The sequence below is a fragment of the Aythya ferina genome (assembly GCF_964211825.1).
Source record: "Aythya ferina genome assembly, contig: HAP1_SCAFFOLD_77, whole genome shotgun sequence".
NCBI lineage: Eukaryota > Metazoa > Chordata > Aves > Anseriformes > Anatidae > Aythya > Aythya ferina.
Genome location: NW_028181434.1, coordinates 32,746 through 48,797, shown reverse-complemented (window position 1 = coordinate 48,797; position 16,052 = coordinate 32,746). Strand labels below are relative to the sequence as shown.

General features: G+C 45.1%; 1 long non-coding RNA gene across 1 annotated transcript; it reads right to left on the bottom strand.

Annotated features, from left to right (window-relative positions):
- Positions 1-2,242: 2,242 nt before the first annotated feature.
- On the bottom strand, positions 2,243-2,863 carry LOC311428421. The gene is made up of 2 exons (XR_014687721.1): positions 2,759-2,863; positions 2,243-2,627 (listed from the first exon to the last, which is right to left on the bottom strand). It is a non-coding gene; the product is annotated as an uncharacterized lncRNA (long non-coding RNA).
- Positions 2,864-16,052: the final 13,189 nt, after the last annotated feature.

Below are 16,052 nucleotides of genomic sequence, written 5' to 3'. Positions count from 1 at the left end.
TGGGGATATCAAGTGTGTGCCTCAAGGAGATTTAACACTGGGAGAAAATTAATCTGTCATCCAAGTTATGTGTTGTAGGAGGACACTGCAGAACCAATGAAAGGTCAACTTTGCAAGGAACCAGGCAAGTGCAACAGTGATGTGAGCTAAGCTGGTGCTGGTGTCAAGAAAACCAACTTCGCCTGCCCTGAGCGACCACTTTGACAGATGATGGTGAAACCATCAACAGTTTTTAGGAGCATTTTGGGAAAAGACCTATAGAATAAAGAGAAGTACAGACATAAAAATGCTTCAATGGACAGAAAACTATGGTGATGAGACCATCTATATACTAAACTGTACCTGATTGTGACACAAATGTTATGGAATAAGGGGTGGAAGTTGTGTTGCGTCTGTCTGAGCTGGAGTCACCGTTTCCCTGCAGCAGCCCGCACAGTGCTGTACTCTGCACTCGTAGCTGGAACAACACTGAAATCACTCCAGTGTTGTGCCTATTGCTGCATAGTGCTGGCACAGCATCAGGACTCTTTCCAAGTCCCTAAGAGCCAGGCACGGGTGCCGGCTGTCCCGTGTTCCGGGGGTCCGAACTCGGGCTGCGTGACGCACGACCATCCCGCGGCCCTGGGCGCCGTTCTTGGGCGACGCATGTGCCAAGCGCACCGGGTTCCCGGTCCGACCTCGGGCGGCGCGGGGCTGGCTGATCCTATAATCTGGGCTCCGGTCTTTGCGATGCGTGTGCTGGACGCACCGGAGACCGTGTGTGACTTCGTGCGGTTCGGGGACGGCGATGCCGAGGCCCGTGTGTCCGGCCTCCGGCGGCGCGGGTGCCGGCTGTCCCGTGGGTCCGAAGTCGGGCGACGAACCGTGAGTCGGCCGTCCCGGAATCCAGCAGGTTCGGTCTCTTGCGGAGCTGCGGCAGGCCGTCCTGCCCTCCCGGGTAGCTCCTGCCGGAGGCGCGGGATGCGACCGTCCCGAGGTCCTAGGCTGCGGTCCTGGGCGACGCGTGTGCTAGCCGCAGCGGGGTCCGGGTCCGACTTTGGCTTTGTCAGGGACGGCGGTCCCGGGCTCCAGGTGTCCGGCCTCGGGCGGCGCGGCCGGCTGTCCCGTGTCCCGGCGATCAGAACTCGGGCGGGTTGGGGGCCGACTGTGCCGTGAAGCGGGAGGCTGCTGTCTGCCGGCTCGGGGTCTGGCCGTGCCGGAGACAGGGGGTTCGGTCCCGTGCGAAGCTGCGGCCGGCCGACCCGCGCTCCCCGTTTCTCTATCCCGGGGCGCGGAATATGACCCTCGCAAGCCCCTGGGCTCCGTTGTCGGGAGACGCTTGTGCTAGTCCCGATTCTCTGGGGTCCGGTCTTGGGCGACGCTTGGGAGCCCAGAAGCTCGTGGGAACCCAGCTGCTAGGGACAGCCGGCCCCGCGCCGCCCGAGGCGGGACACCTGGACACGGCGACCGCCGGCCCCGAGAAGCCGACTTCGGCCCCGGAGCCCGCTGAGTCTAGCACAAGACCGGTGCCCAGGGTTTCGGGACGGCCGGCCACCGAACCGCACGGGACCGAAAGCCCGCTCTCTGGGAAGCCGGCGGACGCCAGCCCCCCGCTTCACTGCACGGCCGGCCCCCACGCCCCCTGAAGTCGGATCCCCGGGACACGACATAGCCGGCCCCCGCTAGCCGACGGCCCCGGAATCGCCGTCCCCGAACCGTCCGATGTCGGACCCGGCACCCGGTGCTGCTTGCAAACGCGTCGCACAAGGCCGGAGCACAGGGGCTCGGAAGAGCCAGCTCCCGCCCTGCCGGAGGCCGGACTCCCGGGCTATGTCCACATGTCTCTTCAATACTTTTAAGGATCGGGTCTCTTACCACTTCCCCGGGCAGCCTGTTCTAATAGCAAAGCACCCCTTCCATGCAGAAATGCTTATTCAGTATCGAGCTAGCCAGTGCTGGTAAACAGAGGTGTTTCTCCCTAGGGGTAGGGCTTGGCATTTCCCTCTCCTGAACTTCAAAAGGTTCCTGCCTGCCCCTATCTGCAGCCTGTCAAGGTTCCTCTGAATGCGCAGCCCCCCCATACAAGCGCCTTTTCCACAGAAGCCACCGACCACCCGCCGCCTCGCCCCCTCCCAATTCGGCCTGCCCCAGGGCGCCACCGACCACCAACCTCCTTGCAGCACCACGCCTCAGCATCCCGAGCTATCCCGACAGCTTCCACCCATCAGGAGGTCCCACTTGTAATAAATGACCGAGTCCCAAATAGGCTTACAATTAATGTTTATGATTTATTAAAGGAATAGAGGTAAGCAAGCAGCGCTGGGTGCGCCAGGAGTCTCTGCTCCACCAAGACGCACACAAGTTACATCAGGCGGCTGGTTTTTATGCTGCTAGGCTAATACATATTCATTACTACTTCTACAAAAGGCAGGGTTATTCTAATTAGTTCCCAGAATCCAAACCCTCCCACTGGTGCAGGCGTTATCAGTCTCCGGTGGTCCCTCTGGGGGCCGCTCGTACTGAAGGCTCGTAGTCTTCCTCCCAGGCTTTGTCCTTTGGTCGTTCTTCAGCTTCTCCCCTCCCCTTATTTAGTAGTTGCTGGGCCAGATGTCAGAAAGCTGTGTCTCGTGCAATAGTCCGCACAGGCACTGCATAGCAAACACACCAAGTAACACTGACTTCAGTTACTCGCAACAGTTACTCACCTGATAAAGAACTGCATGCAATAAAGGCATCAATACTACATTAGTTTATTCTAACAGATCCTACTAGCTGTTACCTCAAAAAGATGTGCGTACCCCTCGCTACTTGGAAACGCATCAGTCCATAAACTCTCATCCACCTGAAGAAGCCTGCAACTGACCGAAGGAAAAACAAACACCCCAAAGAGCAGCCCAAGCAGAATGAGCTCTCTGAGGGGATGCCTGGGACTCACATACCATTTGGCCCCGTCTAGCACCCAAACCCAATCACCTGGGAAAGGGCAGGGGTAAAGCACAAGGAAGTAGGCAGAGAGCAGCAGCAGCTGTGGTGTGTGGTTTTTTTTTTTGTGTGTGTGTGATTTTTCTTTTTATTTTTTAATCAGTTTTAGCTCAAAAGCATTCATAGTGCAGACAAGAGAACGAGGGTGTTTCTAGAAGCAAAAATCCCCATGCTTTTGCTGCAGCTTTCAATATTAAAAGACATTATGACCAAGCAAGTAATTGGAACTCTTCCAACTGGAATTAGCTCAAACTTTTATTTACGCATAAAGAAAAAACTAGGAGTAGAACATCTGCTCCATCTTTTCCTCTCTCACCTTGCCATAGGCAGCTCTGGCTGTGACGTCCCAGATTGCATACTGCGTTTCAGCTTTAACAAATGAAAACCTTTACCCTAACCCTTATCCTAACCATTAGCTTACCCTTAACTTACCCTAAACCTAACCCTAATCCTTACCCTACCCTTATACTTACCATTACTCTATCCTTTACCTTAACTCTTACCCTTACCCTAACCCTTACCCCAACCCTTACCATAAACCTAACACTTTCCCTAAACCTTATCCTCACCCTCAGCCTTACCCTTAGCCTTACCCTAACACTTACCTTTGCCCTAACCCTTACCCTAATCTGAACTCAAACCCTAACCCTAATACCCTCACCCTAACCCTTACCCTAAGCCTAACCACAGTCCCAACCCCTAACCCCTAACCCTCACGCTAACCCTCTAAACCTACCCCTAACCTATCCCTAACCATAACCCTCTAAGCCTAACCCTAACCCTCTAAGCCTAACAATAACCCCCAACCCCAACCCTCACCCGAAACCCTAACTCTAGCCCCAGCCCTAGCCCCTAACCCTAGTTCCCGAGAACTACATCTCCCGGTATGCTCTGGGCATTCAACATGGCCTCCCGGAAGTCCCGAATCCGAAAACTACATTTCCCGGCATACTGTGGGTACGCAACATGGCCTCCCGGAAGTCCGGAGTCCCGAGAACTACATCTCCCGGCATGCTCTGGGCACACAACATGGCCTCCCAGTGCCGGAAAACTACACCTACCAGCATTCCCCGCACAGCCAGCATGGCCAATCACAGGCCGAGTGCTCGAGAACTGCATTTACCAGCACTCACTGGAACCCTCACCGCCCTTACAAAAAAAGCCTCAAGCCCTAACATCCAAAAAACCTCGAAACCCCTACAGACCTAACCCAAACTATTTACCACACTAAACCCCTGAAGACCTATGCCTAAAACTCCCAACCCAAAATCTTAGGATGCTCAAAACCCAAACCCAACCCAAAACGTTAGGAATGCTCAAAGCCCTAGCCCAAAAACTTAGGGCGCTCCAAACCCTAACCCCAAAACATTAAGACGCAAAAAACCCTAACCCAAAAACTTAGGATAATACACCATAAATGTTTGTTCATTGTCTTTTGTATTATAAAAACAAGGAGTTCTGTTTGAGGAGCGGGAGTTGCGAAAGCTCCCTGCTGAAGTAAGGAGCTGCATAATGCTTGCCTAGACACTATGAAAAAAGTTTTGCTTAATTTTCTTAAAACCGTTGGGTTTCTTTGGGTTTTCCGTGGTCATCATGGTGGAAAAGTGTAAATTGTGGGTTTTGGAGAAAATCAGGTAGGTTTAGAAGGACTTTTGTGTTGTATCAATGGCTTTTAGGTTTTTCTTTCGGTTTTGGGGTTGATGCCGTTCTTTTTTGGGGTGTTTTTGACGTGTTTTGCAGTCTCCGTTGTGTTTCGTTGGGTTTTCCATTGTCATCATGTTGGAAAAGTGTAAATTTTGTGTTTTGGAGAACGTTAGGTAGGTTTAGGGTGGTTTTGGGATTGGATCCGTGATTTTTGGGGATTTTCTTTCAGTTTTGGAGGTGATCCCGTTCTTTTTTGGGGTGTTTTTGATGTGTTTTGTGGTCTCCTTTGGGTTTTTGTTTGGTTCATGTTGGTCATCATGGTGGAAAAGGGTAAATTGTGGGTTTTGGGGAACATCAGGTAGGTTTAGGGGGACTTTTGAGAAGATTCATGGTTTTTGGGGTTTTCTTCTTCTTTTTTTTTCTTCTGATCCATATGTTTTTTGGTTTTTTTTTGACGTGTTTTGGGTTCTCCGTTGGGTTTCATTGGGTTTTCCGTTGGCATCATGGTGGAAAAGTGTATATTGTGGGTTTTGGAGAACATCAGGTAGGCTTAGGGGGACTTTTGGGGTGGATTCATGGTATTTGGGCTCTTCTTCTGTTTTTTGGGGTGATCCTGTTCTTTTTTGGGGTGTTTCTGGCGTGTTATGGGGTCTCCGTTGGATTTTGTTGGGTTCTCGTTGGTCATCATGGTGAAAAAGTGTAAATTGTGGGTTTTGGAGAACATCAGGTAGGTTTAGGGGGACTTTTGGTGTGGATCTATGGCTTTTGGGGTATTCTTTCGTTTTTAGGGGTTATCCCGTTCTTGTTTTTTTTTTTTTTTTTTTGACTTGTTTTGGGGTCTCTGATGGGTTTTGTTGGGTTCCTAATGGGCTTTATAGAGGTTGGGAGTGGATTGTACATTTAGGAGAACATCAGGTAGGTGTAAGGGTTTTTTTGGGGTTAAATCACATATTTTCTTCTGATCCGGTTCGCTTTTGGTTTTTTTTTTTTGAGGTGTTTTGGCGTTTCCGTTGCGTTTTGTTGAGTTCCTAATGGGTTTTCTGGTGGTTGGGAGTGGACTTTGGGATTTGGAGAACATCAGGTAGGTTTAGGGTGGTTTTGGAATTGGATCCTTGGTTTTTGGGGATTTTCTTCCAGTTTTGGGGGTGATTCCGTTCTTGTTTGGGGTGTTTTTGACGTGTTTTGGGGTCTCCGTTGGGTTTCGTTGGGTTTTCCGTGGTCATTATGGTGGAAAATTTTAAATTGTGTGTTTTGGAGAACATCGGGTAGGTTTAGGGTGGTTTTGGTGTGGATCTATGATTTTGAGGGTTTTTCTTCCAATTTTGGGGGTGATCCCTTTCTTTTTTGTTCTTTTTTTTTGTCTTGTTTTGGTTTCACCGTCAGGTTTCGTTGGGTTTTCCATGGTCATCATGGTGGAAAAGAGTAAATTGTGTGTTTTGGAGATCATCAGGTAGGTTTATGGGGACTTTTGGGGTAGATTCATGGGTTTTGGGGTTTTCTTCTGTTTTTTCTTCTGATCCATATGTTTTTTTTTGTTGTTTTTGATGTGTTTTGGGGTCTCCGTGTGGTTTCCTTGGGTTTTCCATGGTCATCATAGTGGAAAAGTGTAAATTGTGGGTTTTGGAGAACATCAGGTAGGTTTAGGGGGACTTTTGGGGCAGATTCATGGTTTTTGGGGTTTTCTTCTGTTTTTTTGGGGGTTGATCCTATTCATTTTTGGGTTGTTTTTGACGTGTTTTTGTGTCTCCGTTGGGTTTTGTTGGGTTTCGTAGGTCGTAATGGTGGAAAAGTGTAAATTGTGGGTTTTGGAGAACATCAGGTAGGTTTAGGGTGGTTTTGGGTGGATCTATGATTTTGGGGGATTTCCTTCCAGTTTTGGGGTGATCCCGTTCGTGTTTGGGGTGTTTTTGGCCCTTTTTTGGTCTCCCTTGTGTTTCGTTCGTTTTCCGTGGTCATCATTGTGGAAAATGTTAAATTGTGTGTTTTGGAGAACATCAGGTAGGTTTAGTGTGGTTTTGAGGTGGATCTATGGTTTTTGTCATTTTCTTTCTTTTTTGAGGTGATCCCGTTCTTTTTTGGGGTGTTTTTGACGTGTTTTGCGGTCTCCGTTGTGTTTCGTTGGGTTTTCCATTGTCATCATGTTGGAAAAGTGTAAATTTTGTGTTTTGGAGAACGTTAGGTAGGTTTAGGGTGGTTTTGGGATTGGATCCGTGATTTTTGGGGATTTTCTTTCAGTTTTGGAGGTGATCCCGTTCTTTTTTGGGGTGTTTTTGACGTGTTTTGTGGTCTCCTTTGGGTTTTTGTTTGGTTCATGTTGGTCATCATGGTGGAAAAGGGTAAATTGTGGGTTTTGGGGAACATCAGGTAGGTTTAGGGTGGTTTTGGTGTGGATCTATGGCTTTTGGGGTATTCTTTCGTTTTTAGGGGTTATCCCGTTTTTTTTTTTTTTTTTTTTTTGACTTGTTTTGGGGTCTCTGATGGGTTTCGTTGGGTTCCTAATGGGCTTTATAGAGGTTGGGAGTGGATTGTACATTTAGGAGAACATCAGGTAGGTGTAAGGGTTTTTTTGGGGTTAAATCACATATTTTCTTCTGATCCGGTTCGCTTTTGGTTTTTTTTTTTGAGGTGTTTTGGCGTTTCCGTTGCGTTTTGTTGAGTTCCTAATGGGTTTTATGGTGGTTGGGAGTGGACTTTGGGATTTGGAGAACATCAGGTAGGTTTAGGGTGGTTTTGGGGTGGATCTATGGTTTTTGTCATTTTCTTTCTTTTTTGAGGTGATCCCGTTCTTTTTTGGGGTGTTTTTGACGTGTTTTGGGGTCTCCCTTGTGTTTCGTAGGTTTTCCATGGTCATCATTGTGAAAAAGGTTAAATTGTGGGTTTTGGAGAACATCAGGTAGGTTTAGGGTGGTTTTGGGGTGGATCTATATTTTTGGGGGTTTTATTTCTTTTTTGGGTGTTATCCCGTTCTTGCTTTGCGTGTTTTTGACTTGTTTTGGGGTCTCTGTTGTGTTTCGTTGGGTTTTTGTTGGTCATCATGTTGGAAAAGTGTAAATTTTGGGTTTTGGAGAACTTCAGGTAGGTTTAGGGGGACTTTTGGGGTGGATTCATGGTTTTTGGGGTTTTCTTCTTCTTTTTTTTTTCTTCTGATCCATATGTTTCTTGGGGTGTTTATGACGTGTTTTGGGGTCTCCGTTGGGTTTCGTTGGGTTTTCCGTTGGCATCATGGTGGAAAAGTGTAAATTGTGGGTTTTGGATAACTTCAGGCAGGTTTAGGGGGACTTTTGGGGTGGATTCATGGTTTTTGGGCTTTTCTTCTGTTTTTTGGGGGTGATCCTGGAGAACATCGGGTAGCTTTAGGGAGGTTTTGGTGTGGATCTATGAATTTGAGGGATTTTCTTCCAATATTGGGGGTGATCCCTTTCTTTTTTGTTCTTTTTTTAGACGGGTTTTGGTTTCTCCGTTGGGTTTCGTTGGGTTTTCCATGGTCATCATGGTGGAAAATGGTAAATTGTGGGTTTTGGAGAACACCAGGTAGGTTTAGGGTGGTTTGGGGATTGGATCCGTGCTTTTTGGGGATTTTCATCTAGTTTTGGCGGTAATTCCGTTCTTGTTTGGGGTGTTTTTGACATCTTTTGGTGTCTCCGTTGGGTTTCATTGGGTTTTCCGTTCGCATCATGGTAGAAAAGGGTAAATTGTGGGTTTTGAAGAACTTCAGGGAGGTTTAGGGAGACTTTTGGCGTGGATTCATGGTATTTGGGCTTTTCTTCTGTTTTTTTGGGGGTGATCCTGTTCTTTTTTGGGGTGTTTTTGACGTGTTTTGTGGTCTCCTTTGGGTTTTGTTGGGTTCTCGTTCGTCGTTAAGGTAAATGGGAGTGGATTGTGGGTTTTGGAGAAGATCAGGTGAGTTTAGGGTGGTTTTGGTGGGAAATTCATAGTTTTGGGTTTTTTTTCTTCTGATCCTGTTCTTTTTTTGGGGTGTTTTTGAGGTGTTTTGGGGTTTCCGTTGCGTTTCATTGAGTTCCTAATGGGTTTTATGGTGGTTGGAGTGTACTTTGGGACTTGGAGAACATCAGGTAGGTTTAGGGTGTTTTTGGGATTGGATCCGTGCTTTTTGGGGATTTTCTTCCAGTTTTGGGGGTGATGCCGTTCTTGTTTGGGGTGTTTTTGACGTTATTTGGGTTCTCCGTTGGGTTTTAGTTGGGTTCTTGTTGGTCATCATGGTGGAAAAGTGTAAATTGAGGGTTTTGGAGGACATCACGTAGTTTTAGGGGGACTTTTGGGGCAGAGTCTTGTTTTTAGGGTTTTCTTCTGTTTTTTGGTGTTGTCCCGTTCTTTTTTCGGAAGTTTTTGAGGTGTTTGTGGTTCTCCGTTGGGTTTTGTTGGGTTCTCGTTCGTCGTTAAGGTAAGTGGGAGTGGATTGTGGGTTTTGAAGAAGATCAGGTGAGTTTAGGTTGATTTTTAGGGGAAATTCATAGTTTTGGTGTTTTTTCTTCTGATCCAGTTCCTTGTTGGGGAATTTTTGACGTGTTTTGGGGTTTCCGTTGCGTTTCTTTGAGTTCCTAATGGGTTTTATAGTGTTTGGGAGTGGATTGTACATTTAGAAGAACATCAGGTAGGTTTAAGGGTTTTTTTGGGGGGTTAAGTCACGTATTTTCTTCTGATCCGGTTCGCTTTTGGGGTGTTTTTGAGGTGTTTTGGTGTTTCCGTTGCGTTTTGTTGAGTTCCTAATGGGTTTTCTGGTGGTTGGGAGTGGACTTTGGGATTTGGAGAACATCAGGTAGGTTTAGGGTGCTTTTGGAATTGGTTCCTTGGTTTTGGGGAGTTTCTTCCAGTTTTGGGGGTGATTCCGTTCTTGTTTGGGGTGTTTTTGACGTGTTTTCGGGTCTCCGTTGGGTTTCGTTGGGTTTTCCGTGGTCATTATTGTGGAAAATTTTGAATTGTGTGTTTTGGAGAACATCGGGTAGGTTTAGGGTGGTTTTGGTGTGGATCTATGATTTTGAGGGTTTTTCTTCCAATATTGGGGATGATCCCTTTCTTTTTTGTTCTTTTTTTGGACGTGTTTTGGCTTCTCCGTCGGGTTTCGTTGGGTTTTCCATGGTCATCATGGTGAAAAAGTGTAAATTGTGGGTTTTGGAGAACACCAGGTAGGTTTAGGGTGGTTTGGGGATTGGATCCGTGCTTTTTGGGGATTTTCATCTAGTTTTGGGGGTGATTCCGTTCTTGTTTGGGTTGTTTTTGACGTGTTTTCGGGTTCTCCGTTGTGTTTCGTTGAGTTTTCCATAGTCATCATAGTGAAAAAGTGTAAATTGTGGGTTTTGGAGAACATTCAGGTAGGTTTAGGGGGACTTATGTTGTGGAACTATGGCTTTTTGGGTTTTCTTTCTTTTTTGGGGTGTTTCTGACGATTTTTTTTGGGTCTTTGTTGGTTTTTTTTGGGTTCTCGTTGGTCATTAAGGTAAAATGGAGTGGATTGTGGGTTTTGAAGAAGATGAGGTGATTTTAGGGTGGTTTTGGGGGGAAATACATAGTGTTTGGTGTTTTATCTTTAGATCCGGATCGCTTTTGGGGTGTTTTTGAGGTGTTTTGGGGTTTCCGTTGCGTTTTGTTGAGTTCCTAATGGGTTTTATGGTGGTTGGGAGTGGACTTTGGGTTTTGGAGAACATCAGGTAGGTTTAGGGTGGTTTTGGGATTAGATCCGTGCTTTTTGGGGTTTTTCTTCCAGTTTTGGTGGTGATCCCGTTCTTGTTTGTGGTGTTTTTGACGTGTTTTGGGTTCTCCGTTGGGTTTTAGTTTGGTTCTTGTTGGTCATCGTGGTGAAAAAGTGTAAATTGTGTGTTTTGGAGAACGTCAGGTAGGTTTAGGGGGACTTTTGGTGTGGATTCATGGTATTTGGGGTTTTCTTCTGTTTTTTTGGGGTGATGCAGTTCTTTTTTGGTTTGTTTTTGACGAGTTTTTGGGTCTTCGTTGGTTTACGTTGGGTTCTCGTTGGTCGTTAAGGTAAATGGGAGTGGATTTTGGGTTTTGAAGAGGATCAGGTGAGTTTAGGGTGGTTTTGGGGGTTAATTCATACTTTTTGGTTCTTTTTTCTTCTGATCCAGTTCTTTTTTGGGGTGTTTTTGAGGTGTTTTGGTGTTTCCGTTGCGTTTCGTTGAGTTCCTAATGGGTATTCTGGTGGTTGGGAGTGGATTGTACATTTAGGAGAACATCAGGTAGGTTTAAGGTTTTTTTTTGGTGTTAAATCACGTATTTTCTTCTGATCCAGTTCGCTTTTGGGGAGTTTTTGACGTGTTTTGGGGTTTCCATTGCATTGCGTTGAGTTCCTAATGGGTTTTATGGTGGTAGGGAGTGGACTTTGGGATTTGGAGAACATCAGGTAGGTTTAGAGTGGTTTTGGGATTGGATCCATGCTTTTTGGGGGGGTTAAGTCACGTATTTTCTTCTGATCCGATTCGCTTTTGGTTTTTTTTTGAGGTGTTTTGGTGTTTCCGTTGCGGTTCATTGAGTTCCTAATGGGCTTTATGGTGGTTGGGAGTGGACTTTGGGATTTGGAGAACATCAGGTAGGTTTAGGGTGGTTTTGGGGTGGATCTATGGTTTTGGGGGATTTTCTTCCAGTTTTGGGGGTGATGGCGTTCTTGTTTGGGGTGTTTTTGACGTGTTTTGTGTTGTCCGTTGGGTTTTAGTTGGGTTCTTGTTGGTCATCATGGTGGAAAAGTGTAAATTGTGGGTTTTGGAGAACATCAGGGAAGTTTAGGGGGATTTTTGTTGTGGATCTATGGCTTTTGTTGTTTTCTTTCGTTTTTGAGTTTGAACCAGTTCTTTTTTTGGGGTGTTTTTGACGTGTTTTGGTGTTTCCGTTGTGTTTCGTTGAGTTCCTAATGTGTTTTATGTTGGTTGGGTGTGGACTTTAAGATTTGGAGAACATCAGGTAGGTTTTCGTTGGTTTTGGGATTGGATCAGTGCTTTTTGGGGATTTTAGTTCCATTTTGGGGGAGATCCCGTTCTTGTTTGGAGTGCTTTTGACGTGTTTTGGGTTGTCCGTTAGGTTTTAGTTGGGTTCTTGTTGGTCATCATGGTGGAAAAGTGTAAATTGAGGGTTTTGGAGAAAATCACGTAGGTTTAGGGGGACTTTTGGGGCAGAGTCATGTTTTTTGGTGTTTTCTTCTGTTTTTTTTTGGTGTTGTCCTGTTCTTTTTTCGGAAGTTTTTGAGGTGTTTGGGGTTTCCGTTGCGTTTCGTTGAGTTCCTAATGGGTTTTATGGTGGTTGGGAGTGGACTTTGGGATTTGGAGAACATCAGGTAGGTTTAGGGTGGTTTTGGGGTGGTTCTATGGTTTTGGGAGTTATTCTTCTGGTTTTGGGGGTGATCCCGTTCTTTTTGGGGGTGTTTTTGATGTGTTTTGGCATCTCCTTTGGGTTTTGTTGGGTTCTTGTTGGTCATCATGTTGGAAAAGTGTAAATTGTTTGTTTTGTAGAACATCAGGTAGGTTTAGGGTGGTTTTGGGGTGGATCTATGCTTTTTGGGGTTTTCTTTCGTTTTTGGGGTTGATCCTGTTCTTTTCTGGGGTGTTTTTGAGGTGGTTTGGGGTCTCCGTTGGGTTTTGTTGGGTTTTCCATAGTCATCATGGTGGAAAAGTGTAAATTGTGGGTTTTGGAGAACATCAGGTATGTTTAGGGTGGTTTTTGGGTGGATCTATTGTTTTTGGTGTTTTCTTTCGTTTTTAGGGGTTATCCCGTTCTTTTTTGGGGTGTTTTTGACTTGTTTTAGTGTCTCCGTTGGGTTTTGTTGGGTTCTCGTAGGTCGTTAAGGTAAATGGGAGTGGATTGTGGTTTTGAAGAAGATCAGGTGAGTTTAGGGTGGTTTTGGGGGGAAATTCATTGTTTTTGTTTTCTTTTTTTGTCTTCTGATCCAGTTTATTTTTAGGGTGTTTTTAACGTTTTTTGGGGTTTCCGTTGCGTTTCGTTTAGTTCCTAATGGGTTTTGTGGTGGTTGGGAGTTAACTGTGGGATGTGGAGAACATCAGGTAGGTTTAGGGTGGTGTGGGGGTGGATCTATAATTTTGAGGGATTTTCTTCCAGTTTTGGGTGTGATCCAGTTCTTTATTGGGGTGTTTTTGAGGTGTTTTGAGGTTTCCGTTGGGTTTCGTTGGGTTTTCCGTGGTAATCATGGTGAAAAAGTGTAAATTGTGGGTTTTGGAGAACATCAGGTAGGTTTAAGGTGGTTTTGGGGTGGATCTATGGCATTTGGCATTTTCTTCTGTTCTTTTGGGGGTGATCCCGTTCTTTTTCGGGGTGTTTTTGACGTGTTTTGGGGTGTCCGTTGGGTTTCAGGAGGGTTCTTGTTGGTCATGATGGTGGAAAAATGTAAATTGTGGGTTTTGGAGAACATTAGGTAGGTTTATGGGGACTTTTGGGGCAGATTCATGGTTTTTGGTGTTTTCTTTCGTTTTTTGGTATTGAACCAGTTCTTGTTTGGGGTGTTTTTGACGTTTTTGGGGTCTCCGGTTTCGTTGTGTTCTCGTTGGTCGTTAAGGTAAATGGGAGTGGATTGTGGGTTTTGAAGAAGATCAGGTGAGTTTAGGGTGGTTTGGGGGGGAAATTCATAGTTTTTAGTGTTTTTTTCTTCTGATCCAGTTCTTTGTTGGGGTGTTTTTGACGTGTTTTGGGGTTTCCGTTGTGTTTTGTTGAGTTCCTAATGGGTTTTATGGTGGTTGGGAGTGGATTGTACATTTAGGAGAACATCAGGTAGGTTTAAGGGTTTTTTTTGGGGGTTAAGTCACGTATTTTCTTCTGATCCGGTTCGCTTTTGGGGTTTTTTTTGAGGTGTTTTGGTGTTTCCGTTGCGTTTTGTTGAGTTCCTAATGGGTTTTCTGGTGGTTGGGAGTGGACTTTGGGATTTGGAGAACATCAGGTAGGTTTAGGGTGGTTTTGGAATTGGTTCCTTGGTTTTTGGGGGGTTTCTTCCAGTTTTCGGGGTGATGGCGTTCTTGTTTGGGGTGTTTTTGACGTGTTTTGGGGTCTCCGTTGGGTTTCGTTGGGTTTTCCGTGGTCATTATTGTGGAAAATTTTGAATTGTGTGTTTTGGAGAACATCGGGTAGCTTTAGGGTGGTTTTGGGGTGGATCTATGGTTTTGGGGGATTTTCTTCCAGTTTTGGGGGTGATGCCGTTCTTGTTTTGGGGTGTTTTTGACGTTATTTGGGTTCTCCGTTGGGTTTTATTTGGGTTCTTGTTGGTCATCATGGTGGAAAAGTGTAAATTGTGGGTTTTGGAGAACATCAGGGAAGTTTAGGGGGATTTTTGTTGTGGATCTATGGCTTTTGGTGTTTTCTTTCGTTTTTGAGTTTGAACCAGTTCTTTTTTTGGGGTGTTTTTGACGTGTTTTGGTGTTTCCGTTGCGTTTCGTTGAGTTCCTAATGTGTTTTATGTTGGTTGGGAGTGGACTTTAAGATTTGGAGGACATCAGGTAGGTTTTCGTTGGTTTTGGGATTGGATCAGTGCTTTTTGGGGATTTTAGTTCCATTTTGGGGGAGATCCCGTTCTTGTTTGGAGTGCTTTTGACGTGTTTTGGGTTGTCCGTTAGGTTTTAGTTGGGTTCTTGTTGGTCATCATGGTGGAAAAGTGTAAATTGAGGGTTTTGGAGAAAATCACGTAGGTTTACGGGGACTTTTGGGGCAGAGTCATGTTTTTTGGTGTTTTCTTCTGTTTTTTTGGTGTTGTCCTGTACTTTTTTCGGAAGTTTTTGAGGTATTCGGGGTTTCCGTTGCGTTTCGTTGAGTTCCTAATGGGTTTTATAGTGTTTGGGAGTGGATTGTACATTTAGGAGAACATCAGGTAGGTTTAAGGGTTTTTTTTTGGGTTTATATCACATATTTTCTTCTGATCCGATTCGCTTTTGGGGTGTTTTTGAGGTGTTTTGGTGTTTCCGTTGCGTTTCGTTGAGTTCCTAATGGGTTTTCTGGTGGTTGGGTGTGGATTGTACATTTAGGAGTACATCAGGTAGGTATAAGTGTTTTTTTTATGGGTTAAATCACGTTTTTTCTTCTGATCCAGTTCGCTTTTGGGGTGTTTTTGACGTGTTTGGGGGTCTCCGTTGTGTTTCGTTGGGTTTTCCATTGTCATCATGGTGGAAAATTGTAAATTGTGGTTTTTGGAGAACATCAGGTAGGTTTAGGGTGGTTTTGGGGTGGATCTATGGTTTTTGGGGTTTTCTTTCGTCTTTAGGGGTTATCCCGTTCTTTTTTGGGGTGTTTTTGACTTGTAATGGGGTCTCCTTGTGGTTTTGTTTGGTTCTCGTTGGTCGTTAAGGTAAACGGGAGTGGATTGTGGGTTTTGGAGAAGATCAGGTGAGTTTAGGCTGGTTTATAGAAAAATTCATAGTTTTGTTTTTTATTTTACTTCTGATCCAGTTCTTTTTTGGTGTGGTTTTGATGTGTTTTGGGGTCTCCGTTGGTTTTGTTGTGTTTTCCATGGTTATCATGGTGGAAAAGGGGAAATTGTGGATTTTGGAGAACATCAGGTAGGTTTAGGGGGACTTCTGGTGTGAATCTATGTTTTTTTGGGGATTTTCTTCCAGTTTTGGGGGTGATCCCGTTCTTTTTTGGGGTGTTTTTGATGTGTTTTTGTGTCTCCATTGGGTTTCGTTGGGTTCTCGTAGGTCGTTAAGTTAAATGGGAGTGGATTGTGGGTTTTGGAGAAGATCAAGTGAGTTTTGGGTGGTTTTTGGGGGAAATTCATAGTTTTTGGTGTTTTTTCTTTTGATCCAGATCTTTTTTTTTTTTTTTTTTTTTTTTTTTTTTTTTTTTTTGTCGTGTTTTGTGGTCTCCATTTTGTTTCATTGGGTTTCCATCAGGTTTTCTGGTGGTTGGGAGTGGATTGTACATTTAGGAGTACATCATGTAGGTTTAAGGGTTTTTTTGGGGTTCAATCACGTTTTTTCTTCTGATCGTGTTCGCTTTTGGGGTGATTTTGAGGTGTTTTGGGGTTTCCGTTGCGTTTCGTTGAGTTCCTAATGGTTTTTATGGTGGTTGGGTGTGGACTTTGGGATTTGGAGAACATAGGGTAGGTTTAGGGTTTTTTGGGGATTGGATCCTGTATTGTTTTTGGATTTTCTTCCAGTTTTGGGGTGATCCCGTTCTTATTTGGTGTGTTTTTGCCGTGTTTTGGGGTCTCCGTTGGGTTTCGTTGGTTTTTCCGTGGTCATAATGGTGAAAAAATGTACATTGTTCGTTTTGGAGAACATCAGGTAAGTTTCTGGGGACTTTTGGGGCAGATTCATGGTTTTTGGAGTTTTCTTCTGTTTTTTCTTCGCATCCAGTTGTTTTTTGGTTTTTTTTTTTTTTTTTTTTTGTTGACGTGTTTTGGGGTCTCCGTTTGGTTTCGTTGGGTTTTCCGTGGTCATCATGGTGAAAAAATGTATATTATTCGTTTTCGAGAACATCAGGTGGGTTTA